Here is a 6,933-nt window from a genome sequence, read left to right on the forward strand (position 1 = left end):
AATTGAAACTATATCCACTCACATGAAAGAGTGTTCCAAATCACTACTGATCAGAGAAATGCAAATTAAGACCACTCTGAGATACCACTACACACCTGTCAGATTGGCTAAGATGACAGGAACAAATAATGACAAATGTTGGAGGGGATGTGGGGAAACTGGGACACTAATACATTGCTGGTGGAGTTGTGAAAGAATCCAGCCATTCTGGAGAGCAATCTGGAATTATGCCCAAAAAGTTATCAAACTGTGCATACCCTTTGACCCAGCAGCGCTACTACTGGGATTATATCCCAAAGAAATACTAAAGAGCGGAAAGAGACATATATGTGCCAAAATGTTTGTGGCAGCTCTTTTTGTTGTAGCTAGAAACTGGAGGATGAATGGATGTCCATCAGTTGGAGAATGGTTGGGTAAATTGTGGTATATGAAGGTTATGGAATATTATTGCTCGGTAAGAAATGACCAGCAGGAGGAATATAGAGAGGCCTGGAGAGACTTAAATCAACTGATGCTGAGTGAAATGAGCAGAACCAGAAGATCACTGTACACTTCAACAACAATGCTGTATGAGGATGTATTCTGATGGAAGTGGAAATCTTCAACATAAAGAAGATCCAACTCACTTCCAGTTGATCAATGATGGACAGAGGTAGCTGCACCCAGAGAAGAAACACTGGGAGGGGAATGAAAATTGTTAGCACTAATATCTGTCTGCCCAGGTTGCATGTACCTTCGGATTCTAATGTTTATTGTGCAACAAGAAAGTGATATTCGCACACATGTATTGTACCTAGACTATATTGTAACACATGTAAAATGTATGGTATTGCCTGTCGTCGGGGGGAGGGAATAGAGGAAGGGGGGGTAAATTGGAAAAATGAATACAAGGGATAATATTATAAAATATATATATATATATATAATAAAAAAAAATAAAGTAAGTTAACCATAAAAAAAAATAATAATAATAATTTCTAAAAAGAAAAAAGAACAGTTGCATAAAATGAATTAATGTACCAATCAGTCTAATTTTATATGCAATGTTCCACTTCCATGGTCTTCTTCATTTGCAAAGAATGGAGGGAGGTGTCTCTTCACAGCTTTTCTTTGGGGCCAAACTTGGTCATAATAATTTCAAGGTATTCAGTTTCCATTGTTTTGTTGATGTTATTTCTATTAACAGGGTAGTAAACCTAGCAGTGGAATCTCTAAGTCAAAGATTAAGGATATTTTGGTCACTTTTTAGCACAACTCCAAAACTAGTTTCTACAACGGTTGAACCAATTAATAACTTACCCAACTGTGTTTTAATATATTCTTTCCACAATCCCTTCCACACTGTTCTTATTTTTCGTGACAAAGACGACTACCCAAATTGACTATTCAGAGATCACTCCTAGAAAGCAGAAAATTTATTAGAATCTCGAGAAGCTCTTGAGCCGAAGCTCATAGCAGGAGGGCCACTCCCTTGAGAATGGTCACAGTTTTTATCCATTTCAGACAAAGAACCCCCAAATTCTCACCCTTTATATGTTGTGATTGATTACATAAGTCTCTATTCCCCTATTTGGTCATTGGAATGCAGTAGATAAGGTGATGTATAGCTTCTTAGGCCAGGTATACTTTTTAATCCCTTCTTTGGACAATGGAATGTAGTCCAGGCCTTATCTAAAATCACCTGACTCCGGAGAAGACAAAACTGAGGCCTTAAGGCTTCAGCTAATTTATCTAACAGTCACTGATCAATATGTGCTTGATCTGTAAGTTCTTCGCCTTTTCCACGCATTATTTTTTGTAATCTTTAACAATTTTCTGAGTGTGAATTAAAACCTCAGAGTTACTTTGATTTGTAATTTTTTTTTCTAATCAATGATCTGGAACAGTAAATCATATTCAAATTCATATGATAGTTAGAAGATTGCAATTCTTCTTTTAAAAAGTTGGCTCACATAATTTGATTACTTATCTGTTGATGGAATCCCCTTAATGACTAAGTACATTTATTAATCCCTTACTACGTACCAGACATTATGATAAACACTAGGGATTCAGCAAAAAAGCTGAAGGAAGAGTCAAAGAAGTATCTCTGCCTTCAAATAACTAATATTCTGATGGGAGAATGTAAATAACTATTTAGATACAAGTTAGATCCAGAGTAAAAATAACTTCTTCCTACAGAAGATAATCTCAAAGGAAAGCACCAGTTTGGGGGGCAAAAAGGTCTACCTGGATAATGAGGAATCTGAGCAGACTCTTCAAGGAAGACAGAGAAGACAGGAGGAAAAGGTAAGGAGAGAGAACAGCACTAAATAGGAAGATAGAATGTCATGTGAGAGGACCTACAAGTAGATCAATGTAGCTTTATCAAAGAGCATGTGTAAAGAAATGAAATGTAAAGACTAGCAAGAATGGGGCATAAGAAGTCATGAAGATGGGGAGTGGTCCAGAAATAATTCACAGGCTCAGGACATTCTTGAGTCAATGGGCAAAAACTTTATTATGATGCCATAAATTGGACAAGTTCCCTAGTGCAACTTGTAATTTACAAGAGGAAAGGGGAGAACCTTTTTTATTTTTATGTATTTATTTTTTTATTTTTTTGTTAATTTTATAATTATAAAATTTTTTGACAGTACATATGCATGAGTAATTTTTTTTATAACATTATTTCTTGTATTCATTTTTCCAAATTTTCCCCTCCCTCTACTCCCTCCCCTCGACAACAGGCAATCCTATTCATATTAAATGTGTTACAGTATAACCTAGGTACAATATATGTGTGTAAATCCAGTTTTTTTGTTGCACGTTAAGAATTGGATTTCGAAGGTATAAGTAACCTGGGTAGAAAGACAATAGTGCTAATAGTTTACATTCAATTCCCAGTGTTCCTTCTCTGGGTGTAGCTGTTTCTGTCCATCATTGATCAACTGGAAGTGAGTTGGATCTTCTTTATGTTGAAGATATTCACTTCCATCAGAATATATCTTCATACAGTATTGTTGCTGAAGTGCATAGTGATCTTCTGGTTCTGCTCATTTCACTCAGCATCAGTTCATGTAAGTCTCTCCAAACCTCTCTGTATTCATCCTGCTAGTCATTTCTTACAGAGCAATAATATTCCATAACCTTCATATACCATAATTTACCCAACCATTCTCCAATTGATGGACATCCATTCATTTTCCAGTTTCTAGCCACTACAAAAAGAGCTGCCACAAACATTTTGGCACATACAGGTCCCTTTCTCATCTTTAGTATTTCTTTGGGATATAAGCCCAGTAGTAGCACTGCTGGATCAAAGGATATGCACAGTTTGATAACTTTTGGGGCATAATTCCAGATTGCTCTCCAGAATGGCCAGATTCTTTCACAACTCCACCAACAATGCATTAGTGTCGCAGTTTTCCCACATCCCCTCCAACATTCATCATTATTTGTTCCTGTCATCTTAGCCAATCTGACAGGTGTAGTTGTATCTCAGAGTTTTCTTAATTTGCATTTCTCTGATCAGTAGTGATTTGGAACACTCTTTCATATGAGTGGATATAGTTTCAATTTCATTATCTGAAAATTGTCTGTTCATAAACTTTGACCATTTATCAATTGGAGAATGGTTTGATTTCTTATAAATTAGGGTCAGTTCTCTATATATTTTGGAAATGAGGCCTTTATCAGAAACTTTAACTGTAAAAATATTTTTCCCATTTGTAACTTCCCTCCTAATCTTGTTTGCATTAGTTTTGTTTGTACAAATTTGATATAATCAAAATCTTCTATTTTGTGATCAATAATGATCTCTAGTTCTCCTCTGGTCTGAGAGGTAGACTATCCTCTGTTCCTCTAATCTATTTATGATCTCATTCTTTATGCCTAAATCATGGACCCATTTTGATCTTATCTTGGTATATGGTGTTAAATGTGGGTCCATATCTAATTTCTGCCATACTAATTTCCAGTTTTCACAATTTTTTTCAAATAATGAATTCTTATCCCAAATGTTCGTATCTTTGGGTTTGTCAAACACTAGATTGCTATAGTTGTACTCTATTTTGTCCTGTGTACCTAATCTGTTCCACTGATCAACTAGTCTATTTCTTAGCCAATACCAAATGGTTTTGGTGACTGGTGCTTTATAATATAGCTTTAGATCAGGTACAGCTAGACCACCTTCATCTGACTTTTTTTTCATTAATTCCCTTGTAATTCTCGACCTTTTATTCTTCCATATGAATTTTGTTATTTTTTCTAGGTCATTAAAATAGTTTCTTAGGAGTCTGATTGATATAGCACTAAATAAATAGATTAGTTTGGGGAGTATTGTCATCTTTATTATATTCGCTCGGCCTATCCACAACCACTGAATGTCTTTCCAATTATTTAAATCTGACTTTATTTTTGTGGCAAGTGTTTTGTAATTTTGCTCATATAATTCCTGATTTTTCTTTGGTAGATGGATTCCCAAATATTTTATACTCTCGACATTTGTTTTGAATGAATTCCTCTTTGTATATCTTGCTGTTGGGTTTTATTGGTGATGGATAAAAATGCTGAGGATTTATGTGGATTTATTTTGTATCCAGCAACTTTGCTAAAGTTGTGAATTATTTCTAATAATTTTTTATTAGCATCTCTTGGGTTCTCTAAGTATACCATCTGCAAAGAGTGATAGTTTGATTTCCTCATTACCTACTCTAATTCCTTTAATCTCTCTCTCTCTCTCTCTCTCTCTCTCTCTCTCTCTCTCTCTCTCTCTCTCTCTCTCTCTCTCTCTCCTCTTATTGCCGAGGGTAGCATTTCTAATAAAATATTGAATAGTAATGGTGATAGTGAGCAACGTTGTTTCACTCCTGATCTTACTGGGAAAGGTTCCAGTTTATCTCCATTACATATTATGCTTACTGATGGTATTTTTTCAAATAGTTTATATAACATTGGGGCTAATTGTTCTTTAAATGTTTGGTAGAATTCACATGTAAATCCATCTGGTCCTGGGGATTTTTTCCTGGGGAGTTGATTAATAGCTTGTTCTATTTCTTTTTCTGAAATGGGACTATTTAAGCAGTTTACCTCCTCCTCTGTTAATCTAGGAAGCCTATATTTTTGGAGGTAGTCATCCATTTCACTTATCAAATTTATTGGCATTAAGTTGGGCAAAGTAACTCCTTATTATTTCTCTAATTTCCTCTTTAATGGTGGAAAGATCCCCCTTTTCATTTTTAAGACTAACAATTTGATTTTCCTCTTTCCTTTTTCTGATCAGATTTACCAAAGGTTTATCTATTTTTTTGGCTTTTTCATAAAACTAACTCTTGATTTTATTTATTAATTCAATATATTTTTCTTTACTTTCAATATTGATTTCTCCTTTTAATTTTAGAATTTCAAGTTTAGTTTTTGGTTGGGGGGGGGGTTTAATTTGATCTTTTTCTAGCCTTTTAAGTTGCAGGCCTAATTCATTAATCTTCTCTTTCTCTATTTTATTCAAATAAGCCTCTAAAGATATAAAATTTCCCCTTATTACCGCTTTAGTTGCATCCCACAAATTTTGGTATGATGTCTCATCGTTGTCATTATCTTGGGTGAAATTATTGTTTCTATTATTTGCTGTTTCACCCAGTCATTCTTTAAGATGAGATTATTTGGTTTCCAATTACTTTTTGGTCTATTTACCCCTAACTTCTTATTGAATGTAGTTTTTATTACATTGTGATCTGAGAAGAAAGCATTTAGTATTTCTGCCTTCCTGCATTTAATTTTGAGATCTTTATGTCCCAATATATGGTCAATTTTTGTATAGGTTCCATGAACTGCTGAGAAGAAAGTATACTCCTTTCTATCACCATTCAGTTTTCTCCAAAGATCTATCATACCTAGTTTTTCTAATATTCTATTTATCTCTTTAATTTCTTTCTTATTTGTTTTGTGATTTGATTTATCTAATTCTGAGAGTGCAAGGTTGAGATCTCCACTATTATAGTTTTGCTGTCTATTTCTTTTTGCAACTCTCAACTTCTCCTTTAGGAAGTTAGATGCTATACCACTTGGTACATATATGTTTAGTATTGATATGGCTTCATTGCCTATGCTACCTTTTAGCAGGATATAGTTTCCTTCCTTATCTCTTTTAATTAGATCAATTTCGCCTTCCAGCGGGCGCCGCAGCAGCAGTTTCCATGGGGACTGAGTGGCGATGGCAGTGTGAGGCCGCAGGCTGTTGTCCATCTCCTTGGAGGTCCTGACCTTTTTCAATGGCTGGTACAGCGCCACCTACTTCCTGCTGGAGCTTTTTGTGTTTATGTACAAAGGGCTCCTGTTGCTGTACCCCACGGCCAACCTGGTCCTCGATATGGTCATGCTCTTCCTTTTCCTGGGCATCGAAGTCATCAGGCTCTTTTTTGCTACAAAAGGGAACCTCTGTCAAAGGATGATGCCTCTTGGAATCAGCTTGGCCATGACCTTTCCATCTGCCATGATGGCTTTCTATTACTTCTTGGTGCAGACCTATGTTCTGCGCCTCGAAGCTGTGATGAGTGCCATCCTGCTCATCTTCTGCAGCTTGGAGCTGGTGCTGGATGTGTTCACACTTGCCAGCTTCAACAGCATGGACACATACTGAAGGACGAGAGGCCTGTTGAGGCTGTGTGAAATGGCCCCCTGGCGAGGCACGTGCTCTCAGAGAGGCTGGCGGCATCTCCTCCAGGGTGGTGAAGGGCATGCGGCCCTCTCCCAGGCCCTCCGACCCGGTCCTCGCTCGGCACTCCCAGAGTGCTGGGTCCGAGTCGTCTGCGTCTCCTAGACTCCCAGCTTGCATTAGGCCCCACGTGTCCTTTGTGTGTGTCTCTATGTATGTCTATGTGTGTGTGATCTGTCCCCCCAGAAGCCCCAGGGCCTGCCTTCCACAATGATGTTTTCTTCCACTTACTCCAAACC

General features: G+C 36.9%; 1 pseudogene; it reads left to right on the plus strand.

The window, feature by feature from the left end:
* Positions 1-6,193: 6,193 nt before the first annotated feature.
* On the plus strand, positions 6,194-6,933 carry LOC141538845 (transmembrane protein 216 pseudogene; annotated as a pseudogene).

The sequence above is a fragment of the Sminthopsis crassicaudata genome, chromosome 4, assembly GCF_048593235.1.
Source record: "Sminthopsis crassicaudata isolate SCR6 chromosome 4, ASM4859323v1, whole genome shotgun sequence".
NCBI classification, from domain to species: domain Eukaryota; kingdom Metazoa; phylum Chordata; class Mammalia; order Dasyuromorphia; family Dasyuridae; genus Sminthopsis; species Sminthopsis crassicaudata.